Source organism: Oryctolagus cuniculus, chromosome 10, assembly GCF_051225735.1.
Source record: "Oryctolagus cuniculus isolate XC-2025 breed Fujian yellow rabbit chromosome 10, ASM5122573v1, whole genome shotgun sequence".
Taxonomy (NCBI): domain Eukaryota; kingdom Metazoa; phylum Chordata; class Mammalia; order Lagomorpha; family Leporidae; genus Oryctolagus; species Oryctolagus cuniculus.
In genome coordinates, this window is record NC_142876.1 from 66,535,316 (window position 1) to 66,555,382 (window position 20,067).

At 42.0% G+C, this 20,067-nt stretch overlaps 1 protein-coding gene across 27 annotated transcripts in view; it reads left to right on the forward strand.

Moving 5' to 3' along the window:
- The first annotated feature begins 81 nt into the window (after positions 1-81).
- LOC100357740 (ankyrin repeat domain-containing protein 12) overlaps positions 82-20,067 on the forward strand; it is a 143,036-nt gene continuing 123,050 nt past the window's right edge. For 6 of the 27 annotated variants that reach the window (XM_070050464.2, XM_070050472.2, XM_070050473.2 and 3 more), the window contains exon 1: positions 121-431. The gene's annotated coding sequence lies outside the window, so the exon portion shown is untranslated. Of the gene's footprint in view, positions 432-507; positions 621-865; positions 992-1,248; positions 1,408-2,943; positions 3,094-20,067 lie in introns of those variants that run through there. The other 21 variants (XM_051852131.3, XM_070050471.2, XM_070050480.2 and 18 more) reach the window with 13 other exon arrangements.

The window sequence follows — 20,067 nt, forward strand, 5'->3', positions numbered from 1 at the left end:
CTGCTCCCGAGCGCGGCGAGAGGGGAGGGCACCGGGGGCGGGGCGGTCACGCCGCCCGTCCCGTGCCCGCGGGAGTCACGTGCCCGCGGCGGTCACGTGCCCGCGCGGCAGCCAATCGCCGGGCGGCGCTGTCCTGGGAGCGAGGAGGCTGTGGTGAGAGACGGACCGAGACCGGAGATGTTTTCAAGCCTGGCGCTGGCGGCGTTAGTAGCGGTTGCAGCGGCGACGAAGACAACGACAACGACGGCCACGCCGAGGCACTCACTCAGGGGGTAAACCCTCCTGCGCCCGCCGCGCCTCGGGTCCGTGCGGGCGAGGGGGGCGTGGCGACAGAAGAGGAGGAAGGAGGGGCGCGGTTTCGAGCCCGTCCCCGGCGCCTGGACGGAGACCCCTCAGTACTGCGCTGCTCCCGTTCCCCTCCGCAGAGCAAGGTAGGGGGCGCGCCCTGCCCTCCGCGGCCGGTCCCGCCACGCGCCGCCCGGCCAGGCCCGGCGCGGCCCGGCGCTCCGCCGGCCTGACAGTGACAGGCCGTTAGTGGCCCCCGGCGCGGCTTGGCCGTGCCCGCCAGGGCCCCGCCCGCCGCCGCCGCCCCTCGGGCGTCCTGAGGCGCCGCGGCGCAGGTGGGAGCCGCCAGCTGGGCGGGGGCGCCGCGCGGGGCGGGGCCGGGCCGAGGGCTCGAGCGCGGGCGGGGTGGTGGCCGCGGCGCGGGCGCCCGTCGCCGCCGCTCCCGGAACATGGCGGGGCCGCGGAGCGTGTGCGTGCCAGTGTGCGCTGCCCGAGAGGGCGCCGCCGGGGTGCCGCGGCCGGACCGGCGAGGGCAGGAGCCGGGGCGGGGGCCGGGGGCGGGGCGGGGGCGCGCCCGGTCTGCCGCGCGTTCCCGGCGCCGGCCGCGGATGCGGACGCGGGAAGCTTGGCCGGGGCGGGGAGCGTCGGCGGTACCCCGGGTCCCGGGAGAGACGGCGGCGAGCGAGAAGGGGAAATTGCTGCCCTGGTAGTGTCGGGAGAGGGGAGAGCGGCCGCGCCGCAGTGCTGTCTTAAATGCCAGTGTAATCTATCCGTGCCGCATTGGGCAATCGTCGGCTGTGCTCGTCGTTGTGCAAGTGCCCGTTCGAATGATGTGCAGAGCCCCGGGGTGCACGCCAGGCTCCTGGAGCTCGCTGTCAGGAGTAATGTGGGATGACGCAGCCTCGAGGATCCCAAAGCGTTGAATAATCGGTTGTACAAAAAGGTTACGGAAGCCCAGCTGACAGCTATTTTCGTAATAACAGTGAGAAACTAGGATGGGAAGTTAACCGTATTGCGCTGGTTGACAGCATAGGAAACATTTAAAGCAGTGCGGTCACCGGGAATGTGATTTCCATTGGACGCCCGCGGCTGCACTGCGAACTCGGGTGCGACGTCTTGGAGGTCCGGTGATCTGTAACGCGTGGAATTATCTTTAATCCTGAGATTGACGTGAACCTGCCTTCTCAGTCATCTCTCTCTCTATTTGACCATGGGCTATGTACATTTAAAGGCGAATTAAAATAAGTTAGCTTTATTGAAAACATATGCTCAAGTAGGCCGTTGAAATCTCGGTCAGTGATCTGTTTCAGTTTCTTCAGTCATTATACAAAGGTTTTCCTGGAGATTAGCTCAGAACTGGCAGAACATATGCTGTGTCGGTGCCAAGTGGCTAAAAAGCAAAATGAGGGAGAGTAGACTAAGATGAAGTTGTTGTGTTCGCTGACTTTGTTGAAAAGACTTTAATGCCAACTAAATTTCTGAAACTCTGCAAGGTGCCCGAGGTGAAGCTTAGCATGTGAAGATGTGTGTTCTAGGAGGATTTTAGAGACAGTGTGTGAAGGAATACTTGAATGATAAGCGTATTTTTTGGAAGAAAACTAGAGTAAAAAGTAAGATGCATTTAATATTGTTTTTATAGTTTACATAGCTGTTGCTAAGAATTAGTAATGATTAGAATTGTTCTATGAACTGAGCAGAGCTGGAAAAGTGGAACGCTCTGCGTGTGTACTTTTATGAAGAATATTTGAGGAGGAATAAAGATAAATATTCAGATGAGGAAAACACAGTAGCTGAAAATACATTGTGCAGACTCTAGTGTCGATCCCTTAATAGCCAAGAAAAACTTGAATTTTATTTGGAGACAAGTGTCCAACCAGTGGAATGAATTTGAAAGGGAGATTTTTAAAATCAAGATGCTGATGATATTTTTCTTTCCCTGAAGAAGTTGTTGAAAAAAATAACGATAGTCTTCTGACATAGATTGGAGACATGGTTGTCAGTTGAGATATTTGAAAACTACATCACTGGAAGAGACTTTTCTAAAAAGTATGAGAATAAATGAAGAGTAAATATTTTTTCAGTTTTTGTTGTTAGCTGACCAGTAGTTACGTTGTCTTTAAACTGTTCTTCAGTTGTAACAGCATTTTTTTTAGTTTAAAAAGACAGTGGTTACTGGGATTAGTCATTTTCAATCATAGTCCATAAGAGGTTTAGATGGATTTCTGTGTGTAAACTTAATGATATTGGAGTAACGCCTAGCCGTAGGTATGAAGACTATAATAATTTTAATCGGTTTCTTAAGAACTATTGATGCTGCTTTCTGACTTGGAATTTGTTGCTAACAACATGTTTTTGTGAAACACCTGTGCTCTGTAAAAGTCTTAGAAGTGTATCTGTAAAGTTGGGATTTCACATTTTCTAATCAGTTTTCCTCATTTTATGGATTAGAAAATAAAGGCCTGCTAAGGTGAAATGACTTAACATCTAACTTTTCTGCAGTTAAAACAGTCTGTGGTTTGGCCTAGGGGTTTCTTTCTGTGAAGAAACTAATTTGCCTCTTTCTTTAGAAGTAGATTTATGGTGTAGGAGAAAGAACGTTGCAGTGTAAGAAAGAAGGCAAGGATTTAAATTCTTGATTTGTTACTGCCTGACAGTGTCTTTTTTTTTTTTTTAACAGATTAACTTTCAAAACCTTGCCTTAATATACAAAAATAATTTCCCTACATAATTTAGAGTGAGATGGAACAAATGAGAATACTGTATAAACAGCATGTTGCATACTCTAAACTTTCCTGCGGATAAAAAGTGGTAATGTTGTTTTTTTTTTTTAAAGAAAATACAATCTTTACCAAGGTGTTAGGTCCTTAGATTTTTTTGCTTAGCGCCAGCTTTATTCTCAGCACCTGCTATTTTACAGATTATAATCCCCTGTGGATACATTTTTTCTTATCCCCACTTAGTTCTAATCTTAGTAAAGCTACTTATGAACACTTTAAATATTGGAGTTTGTTAGAACCTGACTTCCTCTGGAGGATATGAAGTTTCTTCTTATAGCATTTGGAAATATTCTCATATATATTCATGCATGTATAATCTGTTTCTTTGACAGTGGCTTTTAAAAAGTAATAGTGAAAATATCTTAGTGGCGATGTTAATTTGTCTCTTGCCAGTTTCCAGATGCAGCAGTAGCAAGAGATAATTTCCTTTATAAACTCAGCTTTGAATAGTTGGTGTTAAGATTATCTGGTAGATCTAAAACATACAGAAATACTTAAGAATTTTTGTTTGCTTTTAGGGTTAGGTTAAAAACCTTTTATTCTGGTGTTCAAGATTGATAATTCTGGAAATCAGTATATCAATATTGTATTGAGTAGATTACCATTGTTCATAGTTTTGAAAATAAAGGTAATGATAATCATAGCTAACATTTGTTGAACACTTAGATTATACACATCTGTGTTCAAAGTTTTACGTGAAATATTTTTTTTTTTTTTTTTTGACAGGCAGAGTGGACAGTGAGAGAGAGAGACAGAGAGAAAGGTCTTCCTTTGCCGTTGGTTCACCCTCCAATGGCCGCCGCTGCAGCCGGCGCACCGCGCTGATCCTGGCAGGAGCCAGGAGCCAGGTGCTTTTCCTGGTCTCCCATGGGGTGCAGGGCCCAAGCACCTGGGCCATCCTCCACTGCACTCCCTGGCCATAGCAGAGAGCTGGCCTGGAAGAGGGGCAACCGGGACAGAATCCGGCGCCCCAACCGGGACTAGAACCCGGTGTGCCGGCGCCGCTAGGTGGAGGATTAGCCTATTGAGCCACGGCGCCGGCTCACGTGAAATATTTTTGATAATTTTCATAACAACTGTAAAACTTACTCTAACATATGGCAGAGGAAACTGAGAATATGAGTGTTAGATACTCATACAGTTAAATAAATAAAGATTCCTTTGTCCCCTTAACCATTTCTCTCTGCTCTACCTCTAATTAGCTGATTTTTAAAGCATTTTAATTGCTTGCTGAATTTCAGGCTTGATGAAAAATATTTGATGGCCACCTATTCTACATTCTAGTGGGTAGTCAAAAAAGAAAAGAAAAATAAGTGTGATATGAGGATCATAGAAAATAGGCCAGCAAGCCTTTTTATGAGATGTTGATATAACTGGTGTTATCATATTAATTGTCAGAAGCAAATCATGCTCACCAGATAAGAAAGGATTCTAGTTGTCAATTTTATGAGAGGCTTTGCTAACAAACTCTGCCTTAGTATTTATATCTTCTTCTTCCTTTTTCTTCTTTCTTCTTCTTTTTAAAGATTTATTTGAAAGTCAGTTACACAGAGGAGAGGGGAGCAGGGGCAGGGGGGAGGTCTTTATCCGATGGTTCACTCCTCAATTTGCCACAACGGCCCGAGCTGCGCTGATCTGGAGTCAGGAGCTTCTTCCAGGTCTTCCACGCTGGTGCAGAGGCCCAAGGACTTGGGCCATCTTCTACTGCTTTCCCAGGCCATAGTAGAGAGCTGGATCAGAAGTCAAGCAGCCGGTCTCAAACCAGGGCCTACATGGGATGCTGGTGCTTCAGGCCAAGGCATTAACCCACTGTGCCACAGCGCCAGCTGCTATGTCTTGTTCTAAGAGAGGCATGCTTTAGTCCCATTGACTGAAGAAAAAATAATTAACCAACCTCATTTAGCTTTTTTTAATAAAGCAATCAATTCAGCAATAGAAAATTTGAGTTTGTCCAGGTTAGAAAATAGCATCCAAGACAAGGTTTTCTGATAAGTGAAATCCTCTGAAATTCTACCAAATTAAAATTTTAAGTACTTAAGTAAGTTTAAGCAGGGAAAGGCTTCGAAATTAAAACAAGTAGAGGAGATAAGTTATAAAATTTCATGTTACAGGGTGAAAGTCACTTCTTTTTTCTTTGGTGTTTAAAAAAATCTAAAATTTAAAAATGTGTCATCTATGACCAGTCCCCTAACATCTATTTATTGCATTGAAATAGCTTCAAAATATGTAGTAGTTTATCTTTCTGGTTACCAGTATATATTTAGGCCATAATTGGGAGAAAGATCACAAATATTAGCAAGTTGTTTTTTTTTTTTTTAACAAACTACTTTATTGCTTGAAACATAGGAGAGTACTTCATAGCTTCTCAGATTTCACATTGTTCCTCCTCCTACAGAGGAGTTTGTGGGCAGTCTGACTTCTGCAACAAAAACCATGTGTGGCTCTTCTGTCTAGAAATAGCTGTATTGACTCAAGAAAGGAGAAAAATAGTACATTAAAATTATAATGCTTTGTGGTTCACGGGGTACTTTTAAAATATGATCTCTTGAATTTCATAACTGTTAGAAAGGCAAAACAAAGATTGTCAGCTAATAGGATAATAATTGAGTCATAGCTTGAATCTAGGTTAGAATTATCTGGAGTAATGCTAGACTTTGACATTCGCTCATGACAGAGAAGTATTAGCAAACCTTGAGAGGAGGAAAGAAAGATGCATACTTTTATTTTCTCTTTCACTAAATCCATATCATACAAGCTTTCCTTGTATTCTGTAACACCTCTTCTGAAACAAACAAGTAGTGTGGAAGTAAAAATTAGTAACGTTTTATACATCTTAACTGATTTGTGGTAGTAGTTAATATTAAAGACAATTAGATAAAAAATTAAAATTGTAGAGTAGGAATAAAATCTTGGTTTGCATTCCAGTGTTCTAAAGTCTGGTAACCTCTGAGTTAAAATAAGTCCTTTTTACCAGTTTAATTTTCATTATTTTGAAGTTACTTGGTGGCCAAGGAAATAACTTTCATTGAGCTTCCGTACACTATCATTTGTTAGATATGTTAATCTTATGAGAGTATCTTGCATATCTAGTAAAGGCAACACTTTGAAAAATCATCATCTTAATATCATCAACTCTATCTCATTACTCAAGAACTAACTTGAAATTTCCAAGTGTTGCAAGTCTATTACTTGGGAGAAATTTTTTTGTGATTAAGATCAACCCAATTCACTCATGTAGAAATTATCTCTGTCTTCCAGGATTTGTAAAAACATCTTACTAAGAATGGAGAGTAAAGTATTCTCTTTAAACTGTGAGTGAACAGGACCAAAGAACCCTCTTTACCACAATTGTCCTTGTGTTATGGAAAGTAAATAGGAATGGTTGACAGCAAATTGGCTTACTCATTCTTCCTTTCACCCTCCTCTTATGACTTTTCCTCCTTCAGGGGTTAGTGCTTTGAAAACATCCAGGGGCTGGCGCTGTGACATAGCACATAAAGCTGCTGCCTTCAGTGCCAGTATCCCATTTATGCACCGGTTCCATTCCTGACTGCTCCACTTCCAATCCAGCTCTGTGCTATGGCCTGGGAAAGCAATGAAAGATCGCCCAAGTCCTTGGGCCCCAGCACCCTCATGGGGGACCCAGAAGAAGCTCCTAGCTTCAGATCAGCTCAGCTGTTTGCTGGCTCCTGGCTTCAGATTGGCCCAGCTCTGGCCTTTGCAGCCATTTGGGGAGTGAACCAGTGGATGGGCCATGTACTTGGGCCATTCTCTGCTGCCTGTCAGTTGCATTAGCTGGAAGCTGGATTTGAAGTGGAGTAGCCAGGGCTCGAATTGGCACTCAGATATGGGATGTGAGCATCCTGTGTAGTGACTTAACCGACTGCGCCACAGCATGCACCCCTCTTTAAACTTTTTATTCCATTCACACTCCTAAAATCTAAGAATTTCCTCTACATGTAGCTTTTGTCTGTACTCGGTTATTAGGGAGAAGGGAGCAGAAAACAGAATCCTTTGAGCCTGGGAACAAACATGGAGTTTCACACTTGAATCCTTTCATTACAAAATAGTAATTGAAAGTAAGATAAAGGAAATTAAAATTACATATTTTTCTACTAAAAATGTTACTTGATTGGTAATGGCAAAATTACCAGTACTCTATAGTAGATAATAGGTTCTCAGCATAAATTTTCATTCATTCTTTACTGTGATCTTGTGAAGTTTATCTTCTCATTTTGAAGATTAGGTTCAAGTTAAATCACTTGAAGTCACACATACTTAGTAAAGGCTAATGACTGTATAGCTCCATTTCAAAACTACACCTTCAGGATGTTGACATTGAGAGAACAAAGAATAAAATCATCGGTAAATCTAGAATCTTTAGGAGGAAAATATATGAATGTATATTTAATGTAATTTAATTGCAAGGAGTGGAAGATCTTGAAGGATACAGTGTGAAAAATTTTAAATTTGACAGGGCCGGCACCGTGGCACACTAGGTTAATCCTCTGAAGCGGGTTAACACCCTGTCCTGAAGCGTCGGCATCCCATATGAGCGCCAGTTCTAGTCCCGGTTGCTCCTCTTCCACTCCAGCTTTCTGCTGTGGCCCAGGAAGGCAGTGGAGGGTGGCCCGAGTGCTTGGGCCCCTGCACCTGCATGGGAGACCAGGAAGAAACTCCTGGCTCCCGGCTTTGGATGGGCGCAGCTCCAGCCGTTGCAGCCATTTAGAGAGTGAACCAATGGAAGGAAGACCTTTCTGTCTGTCTATCTCACTGTCTGTAACTCTACCTGTCAAATAAAATTTTTTTTTAATTTGAAATTATCTTGATTTTTTAAAATCATTTTTCTGAATTTTCTGGTTTTGCCACATTGAACAAGTATTACGGATATAAATAAAGTTTTAAACAGTATGAGTTGTTAAGTTTGTAAGGGCTCTTTTCACAGCACTGCATTTGGTATTGTTGAGGTGATAGAAAGGAAGGCGATAGTGTAGTCTGTCATTTTAAGGGTTCACACTCAGGGAACAATATATCTATAGTTATGAAATAGGAAAATGTTATTCTTTAATCATCCAGATTGCTTTCTAGTTGGTGTAGAAATGAACATGATAAGTCCTGTGAGCACATGGATCATGTCTGTCTTGTTCTCTATTCATGTTGTAAATGGTTTGCATATATTTATTGAATGAAGGAGAAGCACCTTAACACCAATGACAGGAAATGGTCTGACTGGCATAGAAGATGAATTTGGATTAAAAGAGAAAGGGTGGGTAGCAGTTGAGAAGGGCCACAGTTACTAGAGGCTTAATAAAAATGAGTTGCCAAGATGGGAAATGATGCAATACAAATTAGAAAATAACTCTACAAGTTGTATGTATTTTTTTTAAAGATTTACCTTATTTATCTGAGTTACAGAGAGAGAGACAGAGAGAGGGGTCTTCCATCCACTGGTTCACTCACCAAATAGCCGCAATGGCTGGAGCTGTGCCAATCCGAAGCCAGGAGCCAGGAGTTTATTCCGGGTTTCGCACACAGGGTGCAGGGGCCCAAGGCTTGGGCCATCTTCTGCTGCTTTCCCATGCCATAGCAGAAAGCTGAATTGGAAGAGGAGCAGCTGGGACTAGAACCGGCATCCATATGGGATGTTGGTGCCGCAGGCCAGGGCTTTAACCCACTTCACCACAGTGCCGGCCCAGTTGTATGTAATTTAAATAGGAGGTGAGGCAGTCATTGGAAAGATTTTTAGATTTTTAAGGTTTTAGGTACCAGTGCTAAGTTTGTATCTGAAGAAGGCATTCTTTGCTTGTGTGACATTTGAAATCTAGCAGAAGAAGGTAATTACTTAAAACAAGAATCGAATCCAAAATTAAGTAGGTGTTCTTTGAAAATTTCAAAATTTTGCAACTTTTTAATGGATATATGTTAAGGGGAAAGGACCTATGGGGCTTTTCACCCTGTGAAAATGAAAGAAAAAGATAAGTTTATTTTGATGCAAAATTTTTAAATTCATGCATATGAAGGGGTCTTCAGAAATCTCAAGGAGATGCATATTTTGAAAACTCTATAAATTTTAAAATTTTTGTGAACCACAACATAAATGTATCCCTTAATTCAATTTTTCCATGAATTTTTTGAAGTACCCTCATAATTCCCTTCTAAAAAGGATGAGTTACATTATTTCTCTTTTTTTTTTGGAAGGGTAGAGTTAGAGTGAGACAGAGTGAGCTTCTGTCCGCTGGTTAACTCCCCAAATGACTGCAAGGCCAAGGCTGGAGCAGGCCAAAACCAGGAGCCTGGAGCTCCATCAGGGTCTTCCCCACAGGTAACAGGGCCCAAAGTACCTGGGCCATCTGCTTCCGAGGTGCATTAGCAAGGAGCTGGATTGGAAGTGGAGCAGCCAGGATCAGAACTGGTGCTCATATGGGATACCAGCATCTCAGGTGGTGGCTTAACCTGTGTACCACAGTGCCAGCCCCTGTATGTTCAGTTTTGTTGTAGAACTCAAATATTCCTAAATTCGTTTTTAGGAATTATTTTTGTAGTATATTTCCTTTAATAGATAAAGCTGTCTAAAATTTATATCTTCACTGATATTTGCCTTTTTTTTCTAGTTTGAAAACTTATGGTTATGTATCAGGAAATGTTTTATTCTAGAAATAAAATCAGTTATGCACTTATTTTTCCCATTGGGATTGGCCTTTTTTTTTTTTTTTTTTTTTAAGCTTTATTTATTTGAAAGAGTTATAGAGAGAGGAAAGACAGATCTTCCATCCACTGGTTCACTCCCCAAATGGCCACAATGACCAGCCAGGAGATAGGAATTTCATCCAGATGTCCCCTATGGGATGCCATTGCAAGTGGCAGCTTAACCTGCTGTGCCCCAGCACCGGCCCCTTGGTTGATATTTTCAGAGCACCGATTGTTCCTGTTCTTGCAGCTGTTAGAACACAGTGAATTTGCTCTGGTTCCTCATTACCACATTTATCATTCTCATCAGCATGCTATGGCAGGAAAACAGTTTATAATTCTTAATTGCTCTCAAGAATAGCTGGCACTGACACATAATACTCCCTTAGACCAGTTTAGAGGGTGTTTTCATTTGAAAGACCTGGAATATACAGTTGTCTTAAATTCTTGTTTACAGTATAGGATGTAAGCCTGTGTTGGAGAATGAGCAGGAGGTAGAAAAACCGAGATAGTAGATAGGGACTAAATTGAGGCCCAGATAATTCAACCCTGGGATAAAGTCATGAAAGTGCCAATTTTATGCTGTCATTGAAGCACAATATGTTGGATCAAGATGAGAATGACGTGGTATGTGAATTAGAAATAAATGAATTGCTGTCTTCAGCATTGTCTTCTTGTACAGTGCTGATTCCAGCTCATTGTAACTGAATAAAGAGTAAGGGAAGAGGTAAAGATGTTTTCTGCCGGCCAGCACTGTGCCGTAACTGGTAAAGCTGCTGCCTTCAGTGCCAGCATCCCATATGGGCGCCAGTTCCAGTCCTGGCTGCTTTACTTCTGATCCAGCTCTCTGCTGTGGCTTAAGAAAGCAGCAGAAGATGGCTCAAGTGCTTGAGACCCTACACCAACATGGGAGACCTGGAAGAGGCTTCTGGCTCTTAGCTTTAGATTGGCACAGCTCTGTCTGTTGAGACCATTTGGGGAATGAACCAGCAGATGGAAGACCTCTCTCTCTGCCTTTGCCTCTCTAACTCTGCCTTTCAAATAAATAAATAAATCTTCAAAAAAAATCTGTTTCTTTGCATTAACAAAAAAAATTTTCTAGATCACAGGCTTATATTGCAAAACTAGTGATTATTAGAAAGTATTCTGAAATTTTATGACCATTTATCTCAGTATATTTTATGTACCTATTAAATAAAACTACACAAATCATAAGCAAAAGTCATTTCCTTTTATTTAAGGCTAAAGTATGTGCTTATTTTTTTTTTAAGTTGTGTTTTGTTTTCTTCTTTCTTTCTTTTTTTTTAGACAGAGTTAGAGAGACAGAGAGAAAGGTCTTCTTTCCGTTGGTTCACCCCCCAAAATGGCTGCTACGGCTGGAGCTGTGCCGATCCGAAGCCGGGAGCCAGGAGTTTCTTCCTGGTCTCCCATGCGGGTGCAGGGGCCCAAGCACGTGGGTCATCCTCCACTGCCTTCCCGGGCCACAGCAGAGAGCTGGAGTGGAAGAGGAGCAACCGGGACTAGAACCCGGTGCCCATATGGAATGCTGGCGCCGCAGGCAGAGGATTAACCAAGTGAGCCACAGCTCCGGCCCCTGTGCTTATCATTTTTAAAGGAAGCAGTGAAAGTGAGATAGGACATTATTTAGTATTAAGCAGTGAGAAGTACTTCCAATGGCACCAAGCTTACTCATGACTGTTATTATACATTGGAAAGATGGGCTACAAAAGCTTATATTATAGGAGGACAAGATATGGGGCAAAATTAAAATAACAGGTGTTTTGTTTTGTTTTTTGTTGTTTTGTTTTTTTGTTTTTTGACAGGCAGAGTGGACAGTGAGAGAGACAGAGAGAAAGGTCTTCCTTTGCCTTTGGTTCACCCTTCAATGGCCGCCGCGGCCGGCGCACTGTGGCCGGCGCACCACGCTGATCCGATGGCAGGAGCCAGGTACTTATCCTGGTCTCTCATGGGTGCAGGGCCCAAGGACTTGGGCCATCCTCCACTGCACTCCCTGGCCACAGCAGAGAGCTGGCCTGGAAGAGGGGCAACCGGGACAGAATCTGGCGCCCCGACCGGGACTAGAACCTGGTGTGCCGGCGCCACTAGGTGGAGGATTAGCCTAGTGAGCCGCGGCGCCGGCAAGGTTTTTTTTTAATTTTGAAATATTTCAGAAAATTTAAGAGGTACAAAAACATAACAATGAATTTAAGGATTAAATAGAACAAATTCAGTTGAAGCTCCCTGTATACTTCCCTTTGAACCATTTCCTCAGCCTGAGTCAATTCCTCTAACCCTCTTTGCACAAACTTTCCCACCTGTGACTTCTGTTCTCTACACTTGTGTAAATGTTTTTCTTCCTTCAAAGTTTACCTTAAGTCTGACCTATTCAGTGAAGCCTGACCATTTCCATCTTAACTCTTGCACACTGTGTATAGCAGTTAAGAGCACTTTGACTATGGGATTTGAAAATAGGATGGTATACAAGAGGTAAAAATGTACCCTGACATCTAGCGAAAGGAAAGTTTGACTACAGCATTGTACTAAATGCAAAACAGAATTGATAAAGTAGACGTGACATAACCTAACTAATCATTGTAGGAAGATTAGTCTGATAGCAGCTGTGTGGAACAGTAGGTCTAAAAGGAATTAATGAATTTGATTCATTTTGATTGTTTCCCACAGTTCCTCTGTTAGTAAGAGTTTACTTAGACCTTCAAGTAGTTTATCATTTTGCAAGAGAAAATTGTGGCAAAATTCTTGATTATGTGTGTTTTCAGGATGTTGGAGCTTACTCTGGACCCCTTTTAGAATCTTTATGCTTTACCTTCTGTTGAGAGTGAAGTCAATATAGTTATTATTAGATTTCTACTTTAGGTATTGGTAATTTTTTTCAGTTCCCAGTTCCTGAAATGCTAGTAAAGCTGCTTTGCCATTTTCTCTGAGCTGTTGCAGCCCTCTACTGGTTTATGGAAGTTGCAGCAATTTAGAACCCTTTAGGCCTAGAAAGAGGTCAGTAAGCACAGCAACTTTTTAATCCTAGATCCTTAGAAATCATCTATGCCAATCCTTTCAATTGTAGATGATTATTTTACATACCCAGCTCAACAGTTCTAGAGGAGGGAATGTATGTGTATGTATGCATATACATACATATATATGCGATATCCAGGGCACTTGGATAATTGTAAATACTTCTACATGTATTTATTTACAAATTCTAAATGTATTATTAACATGTGTTTTTTGTTTTGTTCTGTTTCGTTTTGTTTTTGACAGGCAGAATTAGGCAGTGAGAGAGAGAGACAGAGAGAAAGGTTTTCCTTTTCTGTTGGTTCACCCCAAATGGCTGCTACAGCCTGCGCGCTATGGCCAGTGCGCTGCGCCGATCCGAAACCAGGAGCCAGGTGCTTCCTCCTGGTCTCCCATGCGGGTGCAGGGCCCAAGCACTTGGGCCATTCTCCTCTACACTCCCAGGCCACAGCAGAGAGCTGGACTGAAAGAGGAGTAACCGGGACTAGAACCCAGGGTGCCGGTGCCACAGGCAGAGGATTAGCCAAGTGAGCTGCGGCGCCAGCAGCATGTGGTTTTTATAGTCAGATGTTTCACAATGTCAAAAAAATTTTAAAATTAATCTCTTATAAATATTATTTAATAATAAAGTAATGAGAATTTTATTTTAAGAAATTTGCAGTGTCATTTAGTTATTACTGTTAGAAAATAAATACAACAAATAAATACTAATTTATTTCCAAAGCAGTTTTATTTATTTATTGCTGAAGCTAGAAGCTTAGGTGTCATTCTAGCCTCCTTGCTCTCATTATACTTTAAGTGGGTTTCTTGTCTGTCAGCTAATTCCTCCTCTTCTTAGTCTGTCTTCTAGGTTTCATCAAGGGTACCTTTCCAAACACCTCTCAAATTATGTCACTACCTTTTTAAAAACCTTAAATTAGTTTTGTCACAGTGAAGATCAAGCTTTACAGAGACAAGACGCTTCCTTCCTAGTTTCTTCAGCCTGATTTTCTACACCACCCTGCTTTATGTGGCCTGCTTTCTGTGTGCACTTGTCTACTTGTTTATTCTCCCCTCCCACTGGTGCCCCTTCCATTCCTACCTGCCTCATAATTGTCCTCAGGATATCATTTTAATTAAGCTGTAAATGAAATTCCTGACGCCTATCCCTGTACAAATTCACCTGACTTGGGTGATCCCTTGTAGTCATCATACTTAGTAAATGTTAAATGATAGAATAATTGCATGAGCAGACTGAGGTATTACAGTACAATAGCTGAAGGAAATATCCCATAATTTTTTTTAACATCACAGATTTATTTTTGTTAGTTTTCAAGAGAATGTTACTCTGTGCCAATTGTTTATGGGCCATATTTTTCATGATATATATATATATATAAAGGAAGGAGGTTGGGGTGAAGAATGGTAGAATTTGGGTCTAGAGCTGTGGCACAGAGGGTTAAAGCCTCAGCCTGCAGTGCTGGCATCCCATAAGGGTGCCAGTTCGAGTCCTGGATGCTCTACTTCCGATCCAGCTCTCTACTATGGCCTGGGAAAGCAGAAGATACCCAAATCCCTGGGCCCCTGCACCTGCATGGAAGTCCTGGAAAAAGTTCCTGGCTTTGGGTCATCAGCTTAGCTCTGGCCGTTGCAGTTATTTGGGGAGTGAACTGGCTGATAGGAGACCTCTCTCTCTCTCTCTCTCTCTGGCTCTAGTTCTACCTCTCTCTGTAACTTCTTTTTTTTTTTTTTTTTAATTTTTTTTGACAGGCAGAGTTAGAGACAGACAGACAAAGGTCTTCCTTTTTCCGTTGGTTCACCACCCCAGTGGCCGCTACGGCCAGCGCGCTGCGCCAATCCAAAGCCAGGAGCCAGGTGCTTCCTCCTGGTCTCCCACGCAGGTGTAGGGCCCAAGGACTTGGGCCATCCTTCATGCACTCCTGGGCCACAGCAGACAGCTGGCCTGGAAGAGGGGCAACCCGGACAGTATCCGGCGCCCCGACCGGGACTAGAACCCGGTGTGCCGGCACCGCAAGGCGGAGGATTAGCTTACTGAGCCGTGGCGCCGGCCCCTGCCCTGGATTTAACTAGGATTCATGGATATTGTTTGTTTCAATATTTCAGTCAATTATACTAACAGTTTGTTTTTTTTTTTTAAGATTTGTTTATTTTATTTAAAAGGCAGAGACAGATCTTCCATCTGCTGGTTTACTCCGCAAATGGCCTCGACTGTTGGAGCTGGGCCAGTCCAAAGTCAGGAGTCAGGATCTTCTTCTAAGTCTTCTAGGATCTTCTTCATTGATAGAGGGGCCGAAGCACTTCGACCATCCTCTGCTGTTTTCCCAGGAGCATCAGCAAGGAATTGGATCTGAAGTGGAGCAGCCGGGACTTGAACTGGCACCATATAAATAAATACTTTTTTTTTTTTGAAAATTTATGTATTTTAAAGTCAGAGTTACAGAGATAGAAAGAGAGAGATCTTCCCTCTGCTGGTTCACTCCCCAAATAACTGCAACAGCCAGGGCTGGGCCACACTGAAGCCAGGAGCTTCCTCTGGTCTTTCACATGGGTGCAGTGGCCTGAGGACTTGGACCATCTTACGCTGCTTTCCGAGGCACATTAGGAGGGAGCCAGATCAGAAGCAGAGCAGCTGGGACTCGAACTGGCACCCATATGGGATGCTGGCATTGTAGATGCAGCTTAATCCGCTGTGCCGTGTTGCCAACCCGAAAATAAATCTTAAAAAAAGACAAAATTATAGAAATAGTGCATGTTCATTCTAGAAGTTAAGTTTAGAGGAACAGGTATTTTGCCAGGCAGTTAACTTGCCCAAGTCTCAAATCAGAGTATACCTGGGTTCATTTCCCAGCATCAGCTTCTACTTCCAGCTTCTGGCTCTAACTTCCTGCTTAGAAGCATTTGTGGTGGCTCAAGTAGTTGAGTTGCTGCCATCTACCTGGGAGACCTGCATTGAAATTCAGGCTTCTGGCTGTGGGGCCAACTACTGTGGGCACTTGGGGAGTGAACTAGCAGATGAGAAATCACTCACTCTCTCCCATACGTTTGTCTCTCTTTGCCTCTTAACTAATTAAAACAGACCTTACAAGGTGGATCACAAGAATTCCATTAGGACTTTTAAGGACATTGTTGAGGTCTGTTGTAAAGGAATACGGGTGTTTTCACTTTGGTCTTAATCTTTTGCATGTTGTTGATTAAATTTTGTGATTGCTTTTTTTTTTTTTTTTAAATGAGACTGATTTGTTGGTCTAGGATGCAATCATTATATTCTTGTGGGAAAGTGTTATGCCATAATTGCCAGAAAACACTGTGGTGAAAATTAACCATTACTTAGATTTGGAAGATAAAGTACAAAAAGTGTGTGATACAGAAAGAATATTCCTTTTTCATTGACTGAATTCTCACTTGAATGGCTTAAGTTGTTGGAGGTGGGGGCAGTTAATCTCAGAAGCATGACCACTTACCTTGAGGCCTTTTCCATTATTTTTCAAAACTACTTTTGAAAGGGTGCAAAAATTAAGCTGTTCGTGTAAGTAGGAAATAAGTAAACCATTTTTACATTATTAGAAAAATATTAGAATTTGGAGTGAAGTTGTTTTAAAAATATTACTACTCTAGAGTCAGAATTTTGGAAGGGGAGATCTCATTTAGTTTAATTTAACTTTAAAAGCACATATTGAGAAATGATGACAGTCAACCAAAAAGTCTCTGTTTGATCTCTGAATAGGATCTTGGGCTTAATGTTTCCAGATCAAAACACAGAGAAAGTTAGTCAGTGTTCTAACTGAATAACTTTTTTTTAAAAAAAAATTATTTATTTTTATTTGAAAGAGTTACACAGAGAAGGAGAGGCAGAGATAGAGAGAGGTTTTCATCTGCTGGTTGACTCCCCAATTGGCCACGACGGCCGGAGCTGGGCCAATCCAAAGACAGGAGCCAGGATCTTCTTCCGGGTCTCCCATGCAGGTGCAGGGACCAAGGACTTGGGCCATCTTCTGCTTTCCCAGGCCATAACAGAGAGCTGGATCTCAAACCAGTGCCCATATGGGATGCTGGCACTGCAGACTGCGGCTTTACATGCCACAGAGCCAGCCTCGCTGAGTAACTCTTAAGGACCATTGAAATCTGTTATTATGATTTTGTTCCTTACTAGTTGCTTTATTTTCTTGAAATCAATTTTAAAGGAAGCATTTCTGCCCCTAATGCAATTTTAATTCAGTGGAAGCTGAAATCAAAATAAAAGTTTAAAACTCCCATTCCATGATGATGGTTATTGGTTTACTTTTATTTTGGTAGAATGTAAAATTGGTGGCATATTAAAGGGCAGCATTTGAGTGTTTTACCAGGGCCAATGCTAAGGTAGAATTTCTGTTACTTCTCATAGCCTTAAAAGTTGAACATTATGATTTCCTAATGTAGATGATGGAATTAAGTAATTTAGACTTTGGTCTTGGTTGTCTTTAACTTATTTTATTTTTAAAGATTTATTTTATTTATTTGAAAGAGTTACAGAGAGAGGTAGAGAGAGAGAGAGCACGTGCAAGCGAGCGGTCTTCCATCTACTGGTTCACTCCCCAGATGGCTGCAACAGCCATCTTCCTCTGCTTTCCCAGGCTATAGCAGAGAGTTGGATAGGAAGTGGAGCAGTCGGGACTAGAACCGGCGCTCATATGGAATGCTGGTGCTTTAGGCCAGGGTGTTAACCCACTTCGCCACAGCACCGGCCCCTGTCTTTAACTTAAATTGTGTGTTAAATTGTGTGGAATTTCTGGACAAAATGAGACTGAAGAGCCTGCTTTTTCAAATATGTGGAAGTAAAAATCCTTTTAAAATTATATACAGTTGAGCTTGAAAGCAAGAAAGAGGATTCTGCAGGTGCCTGAAATGAAAAAGAACTCCAAGTCATAGGGAAAATAAACAAATATCCCTTAGTTTGTGAACTTTATTGCAGTGGTGTAATCCACAGATCCAGAAATGACAGGGAACTGAGACTAGCTTCCTTGAGTAAAAGCCCAGACCAGGAAGACTTTTAATTATTCATAAATAGGGTCTAAAAAGTACATTTACCAGCTTGGATTAATATTCTCTGACACATCTACTTGCTATCCTTTTATTTTTAACCTTCTTGGTGTTCTTTTTTTCTTTTATAAAGATTTATTTATTTGAAAGGCAGAGGGAGAGAGAGAGAGCTGCCATCTGCTGGATCACTCCCCAAATGGCCTCAATGGCTGGAGTTGGGCTGATCCGAAGCCAGGAGCCTCTTTCAGGTCTTGGGTGCAGGGGCCCAAGCGCTTCGGCCATCTTCCACTGCTTTCCCAGGCCTTAGCAGAAAGCTGGATTGGAAGAAGAGTAACTGGGTCTTGAATCATTGCCCATGTGGGGTGCCAGCACTGCAGGCGGCGTCTTCACCTGTTATGCCACAGCGCTGGCCCCCATGTGTTTTCTTTTTTAAAAACTATATTGCCGGCCGGCACCGCGGCTCAATAGGCTAATCCTCCGCCTGCGTCACCGGCACACTGGGTTCTAGTCCCAGTTGGGGCGCGGGATTCTGTCCCAGTTGTTCCTCTTCCAGTCCAGCTCTCTGCTGTGGCCTGGGAAGGCAGTGGAGATTGGCCCAAGTGTTTGGGCCCTGCACCCGCATGGAAGACCAGGAGGAAGCACCTGGCTCCTGGCTTCGGATCAGCACAGTGTGCCGGCCATGGCAGCCATTTGGGGGGTGAACCAACAGAAGGAAGACCTTTCTCTCTCTCTCTCTCTTACTGTCTATAACTCTCTCTGTCTCTCTCTCTCTCTCACTAACTCTGCTTAGGAAAAACAAAACAAAAACTATATTGCCAAATTATGTCACCTACCCTCAGAGACTCTTGATTACTGGGCTGCATTTACTGTCATACACATAAATTGGAAATTGATTACATTCTATATATGATAAAAATACTATTGCTGCCTCCTGTCATATAAATTGAATGCTCTTTTGTTTACAAAGGCACACATTTGATTTTCTTATGTCTGTATTTTTATTCATTTTACTCAGTTTCTTACTATATATCTTCCATCTAAACCAGGTAAGTACTTTAAGTGTTCTCACTTTTTTCTAGTCACCCGTCCCAAACTCTGCCCACTTTTGCAGTAGTCATGTTGATATTCCTAGAATTTTAGTTCCGGGTTGATAGTCCTTCTATCTATCCATCCATCGTTTTTGTTACTTTTTCTGTAACATGTACTTTATTCTGTTATTCATTCCCTCATGCTCCCATATACCACATAGTATCCTCATAGATACATTTCCGTTTTTTTGTTTTGTTTTGAGTATCTAAAAATAATTTTCAAATAGGATATTTGTATGTAAACCTTCCAAGGCCTTTTTGTGCCTGAAAATATCTCTAGTAAACCCTTACTTTTAATGATTACTTAGTTTGATTAAAGATTTTGGTTTTAAATTCTTTTTCTTCAACATTTTGAAAATATTACTGCATTGAATTTTGTTTTGTTTCTGTTTTTTGCCTCTGGTGTTGATTTTAAGAATTTGTAATGTCAACCTGATTTGTTTTCTTATGTGTATGATCTGCAGTTCCTTTTGAGATTTTGCAATTTTCTGTCTTTTTCAGTTTCACCATAATCTGTCTGAAAATAGTTCATTTTCCATCTTGTTTGGTCTTGGGATTTAATTAATTCCAGAAATATTTAATTGTTGAGAGACTACTGTGTGCAAAATGTATTACAGACACTTTGATCTGAGTGAGGTCTTTCATCTTTCCTCAATTATAGGAAATTTTTCGCCATTTTTCCAAATATTTTGTTTCCTTAATTTTTTCTCTCTAATTATAACATAGTCATGAGTATATTAACAGCACACATGTGTTCTGAGAACATATTGTTTGGCAATTTCATTTTTGTGGAAACATCACAGAACATATTTATGTAATCTAGATGGTGTAGCCTACTACACTCTAAAGCTATACCATAATACTGAAGCATCATTATGTGGCACACGACTATATTTGGATTCTGTCACTTCTGACTTCTTTATATCTCTTAACTTTAATATTTTGCCTTTTCTCTTTTAATCCTTCTATGATGCCTTCTGAGGCTGTCCTCTACTTTATCTAGCTCTCTGTTCATTCTTTTGTTTATTCATTCTGTTATTTAATCCATGGAATTCTTTTATTTCAACCTATATTTGTTCATGTCATCTATTTCTTTTTTCTTTTTTAAATTAATTATGTGGGAGGCAGAGTTACAGAGAGAAGGAGAGCCAGAGAGAAAGATCTTCCATCCACTGGTTCACTCC